Raw genomic sequence first — 18490 nt, forward strand, 5'->3', positions numbered from 1 at the left:
GCTCTTGGTTTAAACATTATTGGTTATACAAAAAACAGTGACAAGGAAGAAAAATCACTCTAGAAATTACTGGACATCAGATTATCAAAATCAGTGATAACACAAACACGTTCTTCTCAATCCAAAGGAAAAAACAAAACAAAACAAAACCAACAAAAACCACAACCAAAAAAAAAACCCACCAAAAAGTAGCTGGATAGGAATTAAAGATATGAAACCATTGTAAGGAATATGCATGTTGTAGATTACCCTGGGTTATTACCACTATATGAAACTGATTTTGACCTCCCTAGCCATAGAGTTTCCAGGAGAAAAAAAAAAAAAAAAGTCCTGAAAAGATTCCAGAATTGTTTCTTTAGTCTGAAGAATATAAAAATCCCTCAAACAGGGTAGTACCTTTTCTCCCCAAACCATACATTAATTACACTTCCATCAGAAAAGTTAGACATCTGGTGTGCAAAATGTTCTTTCCTACTTAAGCTGCCAACAGTGGCACATACTGTAGAAACTACTTGATTATGATGTCAAAGCAAAAGCACTTTGATGTAAAGAACATCCAATTTATGATCTCCTTTTTCATTTTGCAAGATCTCCTGCCAACTCTAAAAAAATTTGCCTCTTTCAAAAAGATTTGCTAATACTAGAAATATGAAATCTTGTAGTAACTCATTTTCTCTGTTAATGCAAATCAGATCTCTTTCCAGGATATTTATGGTGCCATTCTTAGCTCAACATCGGTCTGACCAAAGTACGTGGGCTATTTTAGGTGCTGAAATGGGGACTGAGGGCAGATAGATTTATTGCGGGTTCAAAGGTAGAAGCCGAGGAAATTACTTCAGAATAGATGAAATACATATTAAGTACAGCCAGTTCTCTTGTTTCAAACAAATTAGAGATGTAATGTTTTCCCTAGAGAGAGAAGAAGTTTTATTTCGGGTGCATTGATCTACTGCAACTGTATACAATTAACTAATGTTTGATGAGTAAACAGTTAAGTGTAGGTAGCTTTTGTAATTTGTTCTATCTTCAGCAAGTAAATAGGAAACACAGGAAAACATGACCTGTTAATTTAATGTTTATATTAATAAACATAATAAGAACTAACACAAAGTAATATTCAGCTTTGGTTAATATTTGGATTTCTAGTTTTTGTAATTTAGTCAGAAATAAATATGCTGGAACAAAAATAAATACACCAAAGATGTGGACTACACAATAAATACACAAGATGTGGAAGTTATTAAAATACTTTTGAAAAATTACAGTAAATTTTCCTAATGTTATAATTTCAAAAGTTATAATTGCTATAGAAAGTTAAGCTTCATTACATAAAATTGTAATTTTTACTATGTGTGGGTCTTTTGATTTTCGGCATAGAAATAAAATTCACACAGGTATCATGCAGCAACTTAGAATCAAATGAAAAATAATGTGTCAAGCAATTATATCTCTTTAAATACTTATGATTTTAACAAAGGATTTTCTGTGTTTTAGAATTTGAGATGAAAGATTTGTAGTAGACATGTTGGACTTTTTATTTAAAAATGCTTTGTCTCTATGTTTATACAATATTCATAGTTTATGCTCATGCTGTACATTCACAAGAAGACTTAGACTTATCTTTTCATATGAAGGAGTTGGTCTAGGAAGCTTTTTTCCACAGTTACTTCTAATGGTCTGTCCTATTTTCACTTAGAAGTAGGGTGTTGAAGTAGTGGTTTTCTTGTACCAATGTTTTGAAGATTTCTGTCCTGCAGAAACTAATTTGAACACTGGGTCACTACGATGAGGAAAAGGAAAACTCAGGGCACTGTACTGTTCAAGAAAATAGTTTATAGTAATGCCATTTACCTTAGTACAAAAAATGCTTAAAAGACCCTAAAGTAATTTTTCAACACATGTATTTTGTATTTCCTTCAGTGCTCATCTTTGTAGCGTTAAGGACGGGAAAAATAAATTATGTCACTGTGTGGAGTTTCATATAACTTTATGTAAGAACCCTCTATATATATAACTTCTTCATTCAGCTTCTTTTTAATTGGAAAAAATAGAGGGAGGAAATATTTCTAAAAGGTAATTAGGCAATCAGTGTTTACTAACGTAACATTCGGTTGTGATCACTTCTCTGTAGCTTTTGCAGATCAGCTTTTCTCATTTTCACATGGATACTGTTAAAGGCATTGTCATAGAGGACTGTGACTGTGGTTGCTAGTCATGGACAGAGATTTGTGTTGTATGCCCTGCTGTACCGATAGCTTTAAAGACCAAGGGAATAAAATCTAGAATACGTGACAAGAAAAGGTGTTATATTTTTCACATGAAAATATTCTGTATGCCCTCAGTATTTATCTCAATTATGTTTGTTCACTTCAAAATCTTGTTTCATGAAGTCATTTTACTCTCCCACCCCTTCCAGGGAGAGGTTAGATTGGATATTTCTTCATCAAAAGGGTTATCAAGCATTCAAACTGGCTGCCCAGTGAAGTGATTGAGTCACTCTCCCTGGGAGTATTTAGAAGATATGTAGACGTGGCTCTTAGAGACATGGTTTAGTGGTGGACATTGTAGTGTTAGTTTAACAGTTCGAACTCGATGATCTTAAGGATCTTTTTCAACTTAAATGATTCAATGATTTAACTCCTAGTTAAAAGACAAGATCCCTCACTGGGAAGAAATTACTTGATATCATAGAGCAATAAGACCAAAGCCAGTCTGCAAAAAGTAATGATGGCAGTATATTAATAAGTATACTGCACAAAAATTTATCCAAACACACTGGGCCTTGGTTTGTGGAGCAGTTATATTCTGTGAGATAAGAGATTGAAAGATACGTGCTTGCTGCTTATCTGTTGTAGTTGCACATTTCAGAAAAACGAAGGCTGTAGTGTGATTTGACAGAGAAACCACATAGTAAGAGGATTTTTTTTGGGAAACATTAATATTTTAGCTTTTGAAGACTAGCAGAGAGAAGTTGTAATTTGACAGCATGAAGTATCAATGAGCTTGAATGCTTTGTGAGAAGTATTAGAAGTATCATTCTAAGGAATTGCTCTGAACCACCTGAAATTTCATTTTCTGGGACATTCATTTCATGACTATTAGCAGATGGAGGTAGGAGATGAGCATTTATTAAGGGAGGGATTTTTTCTTATATAAAGTCCTAATCTTTTTCAAGTATAAATATGAGTTTTTAATATGTCTGTGCATACCTATATGTATAAAATGTGTGTATATGTTGGCAATGAGTCCTTTTGGTACCCAAATCACAGGAAAGATATCGGAGATGCTTGAGAATGAATGCAGAGAGCAGATAATGCCAGTATCAGAGGCTATTCCCTTCTCTCCCCAGCTCTGTTCGAGTAATTAAGTGCCAGTTTCTTAAGTACTCTTACATGGCTGGATAGTGACAGAGAAAAAACAACCTTACTTCTTGCATTTGATAACCTCATTGTGGTGAGAGGAAACTCCGGTATATTTACTGAAGAAACCACATGAGTAGAGACAAAGTTATTTCAGGTCCACAAGCAGAATACATTTTAGTAGTTGGTGTATACATCCTGGCAAAAAAGATGGATCTGTCTTTGCCTACCCTTTCTATTAATGCCGATTAATAGAATAGTTAGACATTACATTTTTTTTTTAAGAAATTATTTACATAATCTGCAATTTACAGATTTCTGCCTTTTTCACATCAATTGTGTTATACTATCAAAGTGTAAGATGAGGAAGAGCTGATTCTGGTTTTGATGCTTAATAACCTGACAGGAGTGATGATTGCTTATGTTTCATGTTAAGCAAGAGTTACACCAGGTACACATTAATTTGATATCTTCTGGATATCTTTGCTATAAACTGTAACGTTGCCTCTAATGTAGTTTTGATGCCAGAACCAGTTATCAGAACTTCATGGTTGTCTCTTTTAAACTTTTAAGATTGGATATTTTTATTATCCACATTAATGTCAAATTCTGTTGTTGAATATTCCTTGCCTGTAAACTGCATGTGAGTTCTACAGATTAAATAATTAAACTTCTCATTTCTCCTTTCTGGACTCTAACTCTGGGGTATTTCATTGGAAGTGACAAATATTGTGTAGCAGATTACAGAGAGGATTGTATCCATGATCCCCAAGTGTGACATTATGATGTTTTCTGTGTAATTTTTTGTCTCATTCTTCATGCGTTCTAATATGCTCATTGCTTTCTTAATCATATTCAAGTACAGGAAAATTAACAGAACAATCTACATTATTTCTCAGCTTTCTAGTCATTTAATTTAGATGCCTTTGAAATGTGCTAGTAGTCTAAACTTTTCCTCCATTAATTTTCAATAGACTTTGCATCAGTGTCTATGATTTTTTCACAAAATATACTGAACTGACATGATCAATTTTGGGGAAATTCCACAATCAGCATGTTGGCTTCTCTGACCTGTGTGTTCTGTGAAGTCATATGTCACACCACAAGTGTTTTAGATAATTTAAAAGGAAAGCAATATCCTGGTGAAAAAGTTACTTCTTAAAAGTAGTACTCTATGGGTGCTCTGAAGTACATACTTGTCTTTCCTGCACTGTGATAAAATCCATTTAGTTTTTTAACTTTTATAATAAATAAGATCCCTATTTAAAAGGTCTTGATACTCTTTCTTTGAATAACGAACCCATCTTGAGATCACTGTTGGTGAATTAATGTAGTACTAAATATTCAGTGTTGCTTTTCATGTAGATTACTTACCTAAACCACATATAGGTATTTCATCATTTGGAAATATTCACAACAATCTGACTTCTGGGGACCAATATATGACATGCTTTAAGATGTTAATGCTAGGACAGTTGGGTTCTATGTTAATAAATACAGTTTTTTACATTTAGGTCTATTGGACTATTTCTTTTTCCTCTGACAATAAAGGTTCAGTTTGCTGGTACTGGGTCTTTTTTTTTCCCCCACCAAAATATTCAATTAGCTGAATTCAAATACTGTGAAAACGATTTCTGCTGAAATATTTCCACAATCAGTGTTCTTGAAGTCTTCCTGTATAGAAGCCAATTGATTCTCTAATGTAGAATTAATTGAACCTGGATACATCTACTTGTTAGACAGTGAAAACATGAAAAGAAAAAAAATTGCATATTGGACTCTTAGTTATTTCAATATTTCAATGTTACTTGCAGATGAATTCAGTTTTATTGTGATTTCTCTTGTCTTTCTAGTGTATACATACATATGTTCTTCCTCAGATTAATGTAAAGTCAAGATATTAATACAAAAGATATGAGTTTATGACTCAACAAATAATAACATTTTAGGCAAGAAGGTAATAACTTGAGTAAAGATAGGGATTTTCTCATAGTCTAAGCACTGATTGCCAAAATATATTTATTTTTAATTTTTGATTGATTATGCTTACTCAAACTTTCCTTGTGGCTATATATAACCCAGTATACATATGTTCCCTTCAGAATCCTGGTTAGGCTAGTATATTTTAAAGGCAAAAATTGCCTGTACTTAAAGTGGACTCTACCCATCATTGAGACAACCAATTTTGCAGGTAATGTAAAAACTTCATAGGGATAGATTATAAAAAGAACGAAGATTCCTGTGATGACAGAGCATTGCACTAATATATCACACCTGAATCTAATGATTAACTCCATACTTTATTGGATAATTTTAATGAATTTTAGTATAGCTTCAAGACATAACACATACAGTCATTTTCAGATTCCTCATTTTTATAGCCATCAGCAGACTATATCTTAATGGCGTTTTGAAAAAGAATGATAAAGGAGTTATAAGAGTGGCTAAAATGGATTTCCTCACCCACATACTGTGGTATATGTGACTCTGGAGTCTAAAGAATGTATAAAGCACAAAACATAGTAACAGTCAAATGTCCATGTGTTGTTAATGCCCCATGTGATACAAGAACCCATATGGTAAGATGGGGTGTTGCACGGATACATCAGTTTGGCTATATAATGTAATTTAGCTTCAGCAGGTTTTATTAGCTTAAAAAGATTTTTTTTTTTTTTTTTTTTTAGTATTTAAACATCAGTGGTTTTGTTCCAGTTGTGGAGCTAACATGGATGTTCAAAGCATGTGCAGGTGACACCCACATTCCGTTAACCAGCCTTTCTTCAGTTTTCCTCTTCTCACCATAATATCTCCCAATTAGATTTTTTTTTTTCAGATTTTCATCATCTGATCTTTTCCTCTTATCCACAGCACAATTTCAAGTCTAAGAACAACAAATCTGTGGTTTATTTTTTTGTTTTGGTGTTTGTTTTTTTTCCCAGCATTTGAATTCTAGATTTTTGGGGGAAATAATGTCTTCTTCCTATTCTCACTGATACAGTATTATCCTTCTTATTTGACACAGTTTTAGTTTGATGCATTCCAATCGTATTTTACCAAAGCTTTATATGTGTCCACTGAGCTATTAACAGTAAGATAAATATCTAGAATAAATTGTCATCTAAAAAACACCAACACATTGGTCTGGAACCCCAAAATTATTTGTGTTGATAATTTTTAGGATAGATAAAGCTTGGTAGGTGGTATGTGCATTTGAAGTAATGTTATTTATCACTGAAGAACATCAGATATATTTTGTCTCTATTTCATTCTCTAGATTCAGTTTATGCAAGGGAACTCGAGGTTATGTCAATACAAACACAGCAGTGTATCTCTTTTGGCACTTGGCTAAAATTGTCTTTTGTGTTTTAATAAAAACCTTCTAGTAAAAAGAAGCAATATCAATGCAGAAATGTAACAATAATTAAAAGAAAATCTATTAGATTATTATTGATATATTCTTTGAAGCAGAATAGAGAAGTTGGTGGGAAACAGTTCACATAAAGTTCATGTTGTGAATGGTCATATGATTGAATGAATCAATGCTGCATTTTAAATAGAGTTGGGACAAAGGATTTTACATTTGAGTGGCTATAGACCCACCTGTTTATATGTTATTCAAATGGTGGAAGGCTGCTAACTCAATTACTTCCTATCATCCCCTCTAATCTTACTACTCCTTTTAAGTTCAAGGAAAATGTGCCTGGGTTTTGCTCTCCAACAGCTGCAGTAGTATTGAACCATTCTACCTTGTTTCAATGTACTTATCCATAAAATCTCACTTTTTTTTTTTTTTTTTTTTTCATTAAGCTTTGTGAAACATCAGCTGGCATTGATAGCAACCTTGACTTGACTACATTCTAAGTTGGACAACGTTTAGGAAAATCCCCTTTAGTTGTATGCCTTATTTGTCCATCAAGGGAATAGCCATCAACTTCCTTACAGCTACTCTCAGAGATGGAAAGGTGAGAAGCATAACTGTCCTCCTACTTCTGTTAAAAATGTATGAATATAAATTTGGTAGGAACAGGAAGCTGGACAGGGAGTCATTGTTTTCTTCCCAGGCTGAGATCAACATAATGGTTGCAGGGACGTGTTAAGACTTCTCCAGTCTTTCTGCAGCATGAGGAGGAGGTTATTCTTTTATCTTGTTCTACTTGTTAAAAAGAATAGAATGTCTTCATGAGTTGGATTCAAAAACTATTGCTTCCAGACAGAAGTTGAGAATAGGTATTTTGCTAACATTCAGGAGACCACTTTACTCAAAGAAATCAATTTTTCTTCTTAATTCACAACTTTGATGTTAGTGTAGAAATGAAATTACGTAAAAGTTTAGGAAAACTTAGGAAAATAACTGATATTATGAATTAGCATACGATTCATCACATTACATGTATTAAAATTAGAAATCAATTTAGTAATTGTCATTTAGTTGCTATTAAGCTTGTATTGATATAGGAAAACTGAAAAATTAATTTCAGAAAGTTCTGATGATTTAAAGAGAATGTGGGATAAAATAGCAGTTGAAATTAAAATCAGAGACAGTAATTTAACTGGGGAAAAACAAGTATAATTTCAGATACATAATAAGAGGTTTTAAAGGTATTGACTCTTAGGAAGGTATCTTATAGTCTTTTTGAATAGAGTTCTGACAATTTAAGGTAGTTGTAATTAAGCAAATAAAAAGTTCTGACTGACAGAAAAATGAAAAAGCTCATCAACTGTGTATTCCAGGTATGAAATAACATGTGCATTCCTGGTCACCCAGTTCTAAAATGATTCAAAAGGACTATGGAAACTGCAGAGACTGTTTGATTGATTAAGGCTGAAGTAGCAAAAGAACTAATGTAATGTCTTTCTATTTACCTAAGCGTAGTGTTATCTGGATATCTTTTAAAAATGTAGGGAAGCTTGATTTAAGTTTGAACATCATCTAGAAGTTAAATATCAGTAAGATGATGCTGGAGATACTGGACAGGTCTTGTGTGGGGTAAAATAGTTTGGGAAATTGGGAATAAAGACAGAAACTGTGAAAACGTTATTTATGAAAGGTTATTTCCTTACAGTATTGAAACATTGACTTAAGCTTTTTCCTACACTAACTCTGCTGTGCAATCTTTGCTCTTTCATTTGTATTTTTTTTTCAAATGCATGAATTCCAAAAGTTTGATCAGTATGTTTATTTTAGTTATTTTTTTCTGAACGTTAACCTCCATTTTATTCTTGTTTGTCTCTATTTCTGCTTCCTTAACTAGCACATATCTAGTACCTATTAAAACAAACTGAATAAACTTTTTTTACCTCTGATTTTCTGAATACCATTCTAATTCTTTCTATTTACTTTTTCTAAGCAACCTAAGTTTTGTTGTTAACTCATTAGTTATTCAGCTTTAAAAATGTATTTGTTCTGATGCAAGACCACTGTTAAAATAATTTGATCAGAATATGCTAGTAAATGATCAGCAGATAGAAAGGTACATGAGGTCTAGCCACATTGCCCAGACTTGAGGCACCTATGTTAAGTGTCCTAAACTTAAACGTCTTCTAAAGGCACCATCTTTCCCTTTCATGATACAAGGAATTTAGATTCTGAAGTTATATTCATTCATAGATTACTAATGGTGTTAATATATACATTATAATACATGCACACTTTTCCGATTCTTCCATGTTTAACCACTTATTTATGAATTTTAGGCCTAACTTAAATTTTTGATCCACTCCCTTTTTGTTGTATGCAGGAATATATGTTTTGGTTTTTTTTTTTTTGCTTTTGTAAAGGCAGTTATTTACATTCCGTATGGATATAGTTCATTACTGAAATAATTAACCTAATTTTTTTTTTCCGGGAATTTTTGTACCTGCTGGATTTCACTTGTGGCAGCAGTTATTACTGTCATACTCAAAACCCTGTGTTTGGTGTGTACATATGTGTATGAGTTTGTGTGTGTGTGTATTCCATTGCAAAGGTCACATTCCTGTCATGTTTGACAAATTATTCGTAAAGAACTACATGACTTTAGCACATTATCCTTAAAAAGGCCTTATTTACCAGCTGTCCGTGCATACCATAACTGCACCTTTACTATTACATAGCTTACAATATCTCTTTTATAAAAACATGTTTTTTACGTAGGTTGAATTGTGGCTAACCAGACCTCTCACCAATTATGACTAAATCAATGTTGTACTTTTATAGAGACAACATCTATCTGAATCTAATTATTAAGTTTTAACCAGGGATGTTCAGTCAACCAGGATGAGCTATGTATGGGGTATAGCTGATCTATGAGTTCAGAGGGGCCAGGAGAAAATCCTACTTTATGTCTTCTCTGATGGAACACTGAAAGCCAACAAGTGTAGAACTTAAGTTACAGTTCCACTTTCTTAACACACTTGATGATCCAGATACCAACTAGCTTGCCTCCTAGTTTGCACTTGATTCTGGGATCCTGCTTCTGAGCAGGGTGAAGAATGAATACTCTTAGGGAGTTCACTGCTTGCTAATTCTCAGTTTAGCCGGGAGAGAAAAGGCCTTCTTTAAACAAGCTTCTAACAGAATAACCTTGCCATATCTTCAAATGACATTTGCCTACCTGTGAACTGCTCCTACCTAACTTCTGGTGCTGCTGGCTCAGACTTTATACCGGTCTCTACACTCAGCGGTGCCTGTAATTTTGTAAGCAGTGTGTCACAGTGGCGGTCTCTGCTGTCCTTTGATGCCTCTGCTGCTCTCTGTGATTGCTGGATATTGCCACTCCTGTCCTGCATGTCCGGATGTGTGACTGTGAGAGAGATGATTATGGAAAGCAACTCTTGATTTAGCCATAACAATCCTGATCCTCAGGATGCCAAAATTGTGTACAAGGAGGATGTAGCTAATTTGCAGCAGCTATGCAGTAGGGAATGCCTTGTCAAAGGCATCCTCAAAGAAAATTAATCAGAAAGATGCGTGAAGATAAGTAAGTGACCCAAATGACCCTTCAAGCTTAATTTCTATGCTCTACTTCCAATCCCTTACTTTGCCTATTATGACTACAGGATTCCACACGCCAACCAAAAGTGTCCTTTGCTACCAACAGAAGCCAGTAATTTTTGAAATTTTGGAGTGTATTCAGATTAATGAAAAGGTAGAAGATCTGAGTGTGAATATCAGTTCCTTACCCTGTTTATTCATAAACAGTATGGTGTTTGTTAGGGTGCAGTATTGGGACCGGCGCTGTTTAACATCTTGGTCAGCAACATGGACAGTGGGATCGAGTGCACCCTCAGCAAGTTTTCCAACGACACCAAGCTGTGTGGTGCAGTCAACACACTGGAGGGAAGGGATGCCATCCAGAGGGACCTGGACAGGCTTGAGAGGTGGGACTGTGCAAATCTCAAGAAGTTCAACAAGGCCAAGTGCAAGTTCCTGCACATGGGTTGGGGCAATCCCAAATACAAATACAGGCTGGGCGATGAGTGGATTGAGAGCAGCCCTGAGGAGGACTTGGGGGACTTGGTTGATGGAAAACTGACTGTGAGTCAGCAATGTGTGCTCGCAGCCCAGAAAGCCAACTGTGTTCTGGGCTGCATCAAGAGAACTGTGGCCAGCAGGTCGAAGGAGGTGATTCTCCCCATCAACTCCACTCTTATGAGACCCCACCTGCAGTGCTGGGTCCAGCTGTGGGGCCCCAACATAAGAAGGACATGGACCTGCTTGAGTGGGTCCAGAGGAGGCCATGAAGATGATCAGGGGTCTGGGGCACCTCCCTTATGAGGACAGGCTGAGAGAGTTGGGTTTGTTCAGCCTGGAGAAGAGAAGGCTCTGGGGAGACCTTATAGCGGCCTTCCAGTACTTAAAGGGGGGGGCCTACAGGAAAGGTGGGGAGGGACTCTTTATCAGGGAATGCAGAGATAGGATGAAGGGTAATGGTTTTAAACTGAAAGAGGGTAGATTTAGATTAGATGTAAGGAAGAAATTCTTCACTGTGAGGGTGGTGAGGCACTGGCACAGGGTGCCCAGAGCAGCTGTGGCTGCCCCCTCCCTGGGAGGGTTCAAGGCCAGGTTGGACGGGGCTGGGAGCACCCTGGGCTGGGGGAAGGTGTCCCTGCCCATGGCAGGGGAGTTGGAACTAGATGGTCTTTCATGTTCCTTCAAACCCAAACCATTCTGTGATTCACTGAGGGAGGAATTAGTTCTTTTGAAATGTTAAAGTTTTAGTTTTTGCTTCCTTTTAACCAGTGTATCTGTCACTTACAGTATCAATTCTGTTGACTGAAAGGTGAGAAGCATATGCTTTGACTTACTTCTGGCATCTCACTTCTTACATTCATGACAGAAACTTTTTCACAGCCTTCTATAATTTTATTGTGTAGTACTTTTAATTAAAAAAAAACAAAACAAAAAAAAAAAAACAACACCAAACAAATATATACATTTAGGCCAAAAAGTATAGTTCTGATTATCTAGTTAACACAGGCTATAGAATCTTTCTGAGTTCTCTTTGAACTAAGGTGTTGGTAGCATTTGAGCATAAACATTTAGGAAAATATTAAATCATAGATTCATACAATATCTCAAGTTGGAAGGGACCCATAAGGATCATCGAAGCCCACTCCACATCTTGATCTAAGTCTTGATTTAAAATTTGCCAATACTGGATACACTGCCAGGTAGCTTTGTATGCACCTGTCACTGTCTCTATCACTGTTCTCATTTCTTCCTACACTATCCTGGATGCCATCCTCATCTTAAATGATCCAGTCCCTGTATTCTTTATTTGGAGCCATCTAATTCTCTAGGTAATGCCTATTCCAGAATACTCATTTATTCTCCAATCTAAGTTGCCATATTCTCTTTAACACTTCAAAATTGTCTTTTGAAATCGTCAGTGTACTTGTTTTATAAGGATGCCACACACATTTATTTTCCTTGCAAATAGTGTATAATAAACAAATTGAATAATATTTATTTTTCTTAGAAGTCCAAGCTGGGTCTATCTGGAAAAAAAACAAACAGCAAGCAACCCTACCCGCTGACATTCCTTTTTTTTCTGTTGTCTAAAGGGAGAATTTTTCTGTGGATCTCGTTTCGTAACTTCAAAATGGGTACATTCAACTGATGGAAAAATATAATTACTGTCCTTAAGATAATTTATCACCAAACTACATTTATGACATCAGTCATTATGAGGTCTAATGCATGTAATTGGCAAATGTGTTTGCATTGCATACTTTATTCTAATTGACATCTACCATATTGCTGCTGTCAGCTTTTCAGCCCAGATGAATGCCGTTTGCCAAGAGCTATTACTACTTTGCTGGGGTAGTCATACATGGATACATCATAGTGAAGATACAGAGTGAAAATTCACTGTTTTTTTTTTTTTACTGCTCAGGTGTCTGGGTTCACTAGTTCTGAATAGCAAGGCTTTGACATGCATCAAATGGGTTCTTGACAGTTTGATGATATGTCACTTCTGAGGTTTTGAACAGTACACCAAAGGAGGACCATTGAAATACTGAAAGGTTACTATGTGCTTTGAAGCACTGAATATAATTCATGCAAGATGAGACTTTATAAATTAAATCACTGAAGAAAAATGTTTTACTAAAGAAACTATCATTAGACATTTTCGCTCTTGTAATAAGATTACATCTTGTCATCAGTACTCATGCAAAAGGACAATGAAAGTTAATTTTATGGTTAGTCAAGGCCATAAGAGACTATCTAGAGGCATTAAATAGTCAGCATACCTACTACAGTGACATCCTGTCAAATCATAAATAGTGGCCTGTCACTCTTGGTGGATTAAATCATGATGTGCTGTTGTGCATGTGTAAAGGTCTTGGGTAATAAAGATAAAATAATCATAGCTCTAGTGAGATCAGGATGTTTGTATTTGGTATCTTGGATATCATTAACTTACCCCAAAATCTTTAGAGGAAAAGAGAAGGTAGCGAAGCAGAGTGTTATTGTATTAAAGACGTTGCACAGTTCAGATACAATAAGTATATTGAAATTGTAAATCACATTTAGTTGACACAACGTAATGAACATTAAAACATGAAAGCTACACATTTAGCCAGTCTTTATAGACATTCGTACCTAAAAAAAAATAAATCCTTTATTATAATAATTTGTGGTATTTCTTTTTACCTACGTATTAAGGCATATTTTCTCCTTCCAGAGCTCCTTGAAATTTCTTGAATATTAAAGACTATACATGGTAAAAATTAGACCAGATTTTAAAGTTAGATTAAAGCAAAATCGTATTTCAGAATTTGAAGGTGCTATTAGATTCAAGTGTATTTTAAGTCACTATTTTCTTTGATTCTTTGCAACCTCCAATTAACAACAACTTCTTAAAAATAAAATTTAATTTCATTTTAATACATCTCTTAGGTTCAGTAGCTAAAAGACAGCCAAGAGCACCATACTTGAAATATGTTTTCCACAACAGATGGACTATTCTGGGTTAATTCATTGATATCTGGATTTTATTAAAAAAATGCAGTTTGCAAGGGAAAGAAATGGCTAGAAACTTTCCTTCTTTTTTCATAAAAGTAGAATTAATTTAGAGAAACATTTTTAGTTTTAGTAAGCTCTAAGTATTTACAAGTGAGTATTGTTCAAACTTCTCTGTGTGTTGGATAGGAAGTTTTTGCATGTTCTTTTCTCATACCGTACTTATTATAAGATATTGATTAAATTGCTGTTTTTCTGAGTCTCTTCCTAGGCAGCATGAATTGCATCATGGACTCATTATGGCTTCTTAGCAACTTACAACATACATATTGTTTAAAGAATTACCTATATAATATTTTCATAGTATCCAATTGTGAGGTATGTGGGCTTCTGTAGACCACATATAACACATTAATAATGTAAGTATCAGATCTGATGCAATTCCTTTCTTCCTTTTGGCAATTTCAGAGTCAAGTTTTTAAAACTTCTTGCTATCAAAACCACATTATCAGAAAGTGTGACATTTAGTTATGCGGCAGTAAAGACTTATGATTAGATTCTTCATAAATAAAGTAGTTTGATACTTTCAAACAGCAAGCTTACACACTACTTTTCATCTTAAGATGACCATTTTTTTTCAGTTTCATGCTTTTCACAGTCACTTTCTTGGAGATCTTCCTGGAAATGAGCTCTGTATTTTTAAGGTAGTAACTAAAAACAGTTTTTCTACAGAAGCCATGTTTTATATAACATGCACTGTACAAGAGAGCTCTATTTACAACTGTAGAAAATGAAATAATGTATTCCGTATTTTAAAAGGCAAAAAATGATAGCAACAATAAATACGATAATGTCATTTATATAAAACTCTGAAACTGTGTTACTTATACTGTAAATAACACATTCATAACCAAAATAAATGCATATGAAGGTTGCCTTAATTATCTGCTTGGAAAATAATTGAAAAATTTGTGAGAAACAATCAAAGTAGACTTTTCTAAAAATCTAAGCAATTTTTTTTTTTTGGCCTTTGTGCTAGGCAATATTTAGCAACCAATCTCAAGCTTTAAATGACACAAAGTTTTTTATACTTTGTATCTACTTTTGCAAAACACCATTCATCCATATCCTGCCTGTGTCTGTTTCATATTGCAATACCTATTTAAAAAGGAATTTAGCTTTCCATTTATTTAAAATATATGATAAATACCCATGTTATATAATTTATTTTTTAATATTTTTCAAATTTTCAAATACTCTCTTAATAAACACCCACTGTAATTTTAGGTTTTATCACAAATTTATTATTTAGGTCAGAAAGGAGTTTCAGAAGCCATCTAGTGCTACATCCTACTCAAAACAGGTAGAGTGACATTGGGATGGGTGTGACTGTCAGGTCTTGAACATCCCCAGAACAGATTCCACCACTTCTATGGGCAACCTGTTGCCGTATTTAACCACCATCATGGTAATTCCACACACCATCCCCCCTCCAAGTATCTAATTGAAATTTCTGATGTTTCCATTTATATTTGTTACCTCTTGTCCTATCACTGTGCACCTCTGATAGGAGTCTGGCATCATCTTCTTTGCCTCTTCCAATGAAGTAGTTGTACATAGCAATAAGGTTTCCCCTTAGCTTTCTCTTTTCCGGGGTGAACAGATCCAGTTCTCTCAGCCCCTCCTTGCTAGTCCCCTGTCCAGCTTGTTGGCCTTTTGCAGAGTCACTCAGTATGCTGATATCCTTCATGTACTAGGGAGCCCAAAACCGGGCGTAGTTCTCCAGGTATGGTCTTAAGAGTGCCAAGCAGAGGGGAAGGATCACTTTTCTGGATATGCTGCCTACACTTTTAGAAATAGATACTAGGATGCAGTTGGCCTATTCTGTGCAGGCACAGATGCTGGCTTATGTTCAGCTTGTCTACCAGAGCTGCCTTTGCAGAGCCGCTTGCCAGACAGTTGGCCTCCAGCCTGCCCCTCCTTTGCTGCATGGGGTGTTTCCATCCCAGATGCAAGGGCTTGCACTTAGTCTTGTTGCACTCCATGAGCTTCTGGTCAGCCCATTTCTCTGTCCTATTCAGGTTCCTCTAGCTAGCAACCCTGCCATCCAGTGTACTGACTGTCGTCTCCTGTCCAGTGTCATCTGCAGGCTTGCTGAGAGTGCTCTCTTGTCATCCAGGTTGTTAATGAAGACATTAAACTACTGCCTGCCAGCTGGACTTTGCACCACTGATCACAACTCTCAGAGTCTTGGCAGTCCAGCCAATTTTCCATCCACCTTTTAACCCACTTGTCCAGCCTATTTCTCACTAGTTTAATGATAAGGAGACTATGGGAGGTTGTCTTGCTAAAATGAAGATACACAACATCCACTGCCTTCCCCATGTCTACAGCTGCCACTCACTGCACCACAGAGAGCAGCAAGGTTTGTGAGGCGTGATCTGCTTGTGCAAGAAATGGCTTCTGAGAATATCTGGTCCACAACTTTTCTAGGGACAGAGTCGAGGCTGACCAGCCTGTAGTTCCTTGGATCCTACTTTTTGCTTGTCTTGAAGAGGAGTGTGACAGCAACTTACAGACCTTTCAAAAAGGACAGACAACAGACTCGCAGTGACATCTGCCAGCTCCATGAACGTCTCTGGGGATGCCTCTCACCTGGGCCAATGAACATGCTTATGTCCAAGTGGGTTAAGGGATCCACTTCTTCTTCCTCACTTGAGCATGCTGCTTTATGCTCCCAGACTCTCTTAGGAGGCTCAGGGACATGGGAGGCTTGAGGAGAAGCCTTACCAGTGAAAACTGAAGGGAAAAGAGGCACGGAGTACCTTGGCTTTTTGCCCATTGCTTGTCACTAGGCCTCCAGCCCCACAGAGCAGTGACAGCAGCCTCCACGGAGCTGCCTCCTTGCTGCCTCTGTGCAGCTCCACTCAGCCTCGCCAAGCGCCTCCGCCGTCCCTGCTCCTGCACTCCCGCCAGCCGCTGCGTGCGTGCCTGCCCTCGCAGAGTCGCCCTGCCCTGCCCTGCCTCTCCCTGCCTACTGCCGCATTAATGGCCGCGCAGCGCTGGCAGCGTCCCCTCAGCAGCAGCCTCATCGAGGACCCCAGCCCCGCTGCTTCTGGCGGGACCAGGAGCCCGCCAAAATAGCAGCGGACGATGGGCGGCCCTGGGCGAGAGTGCAGGTTGCTGTCTCCCTCCCAGCGTGTGGCAGCCACCTGCCCGCTGGCAGCGGGGGGAGAGGGGGGATGCGGTGGCCCTGTGACTGGTGTGAAGGGGTCTTGGCCAGGTTGCCTTGCACGCAGAGTTAATTGAATTGTCACACCGTGAGTGACGCTGAGGCTGGGAGTATCCAGTGCTGTTTGTGCGCTTCATTTTTTTTATTTTCCTGCTGAGATGTAGGGCTCTCTCAAGAAGCAGGGATGTTTTCAGAAGTGTTTTGTAGGCCCTTGAACTGTTCTTCTCATCCTTTAAATACCCTTTTTTCTGCTTTAAACTACGTAGTTTAAGAGAGGCAGCCTCTTGCTAGCCTTAAATTGTACGTAAAGAGTGAGAAGTTTATGAGGGCCTGTGTGGAGCCAGCTGCCACTGTCGGTAGGAAGTGCAGGCAGGCTGACGGAGGCCAAGGAGCAAAATTCAGCTGATGTGAGAGGTGAGTCTTCAGCTTTCTCACTGGAAGGGATTTGGGAAATGGAAAAGGTTTCTAGGCAAGTTACCATTTTGTCCTGAAAAGAGAAATAAAGGAGAGTTTTAAAAAGCCCAGCCTTGGAAATGGAAAAGGAATGGGTGTTTTTTTGGATGTTTTAGTTTTTGTTTGGGGGGTGTGTGTGCGTGTGTATAATTTTTTAGTATTCATTTATTTTATTTTATTTTATTTTTCTGTGAGCTTTGTGAGGGATATTGGGTAGAAGCCAGGCATGTGCTAGTGCAAGATAAGAAGCAAAAGGAGACCACAATGAACAGATAATTTCCTGACACTATTTTGATAGATATTCTTTATCTGGGATACTATTATCATGCAAGTAGTAGAATTACAGGGCTGAACTGCTTTTCTTAGGATTATTTTATATGTTAAGGATGGGATATTAAAGAGTAGAGAAGGCAAAGAAGGTCTTACGAAAAAACTTAATCTAGTACTTAAAATGAGATACAGACATTAACAGTCTTTTCACCAGGGGTAGCTGATATTTCTCATTGTTTTTATATGCCAGAGATGACTATCCCAAGGCCTTGTTTAATCAGAAGGCTGTGCAAGGTGGGGGCGGGAGGGGGAGAAGATGGACTTAAGTGAGTTTGTTTTAGACTTACCTTCTTGTACTAAACTTCTCTTATGCAGTGAACTATAATTTTGCTCATAACACTGCAGTAGAAATATACAGAACATACTAAGTTTTACGGAAAGTTGTAGTCCCTAATTTCCATTGCATATTAAAGAAAGGAAATTAAGTTGTTAGACCAGAGATGACCAAGTGTTGAGAAGGAAGAAGCGCAAAACTGAGCTAGAGTAGCTGAAAAAATGCAGGTGACAAAGGCACATAAAATTAATTTATTGCTGTGAACATGTAGTTCATTAATTTATGCAAGAGGTAGCTGATCAATGCCCACATCCTTCACCAGTTTCTGTGACAGGGTAAAGGAACGCCAGCCACCGTGACATTCACTATTAAACTTAGTTTGTTAGGAAAAACAA

The 18490-nt window shown here is 36.8% G+C and overlaps 1 protein-coding gene across 7 annotated transcripts in view; it reads left to right on the forward strand.

Annotated features, from left to right (window-relative positions):
- The first annotated feature begins 7245 nt into the window (after window positions 1-7245).
- Window positions 7246-18490, forward strand: part of TENM3 (teneurin transmembrane protein 3) — a 1343701-nt gene continuing 1332456 nt past the window's right edge. For all 7 annotated transcript variants that reach the window (XM_032988404.2, XM_032988405.2, XM_032988406.2 and 4 more), the window contains exon 1: window positions 7246-7321. The gene's annotated coding sequence lies outside the window, so the exon portion shown is untranslated. The remainder of the gene's footprint in view (window positions 7322-18490) is intronic.

The sequence above is a fragment of the Tyto alba genome, unplaced genomic scaffold (assembly GCF_018691265.1).
Source record: "Tyto alba isolate M040663 unplaced genomic scaffold, T.alba_DEE_v4.0 Super-Scaffold_6, whole genome shotgun sequence".
NCBI lineage: Eukaryota > Metazoa > Chordata > Aves > Strigiformes > Tytonidae > Tyto > Tyto alba.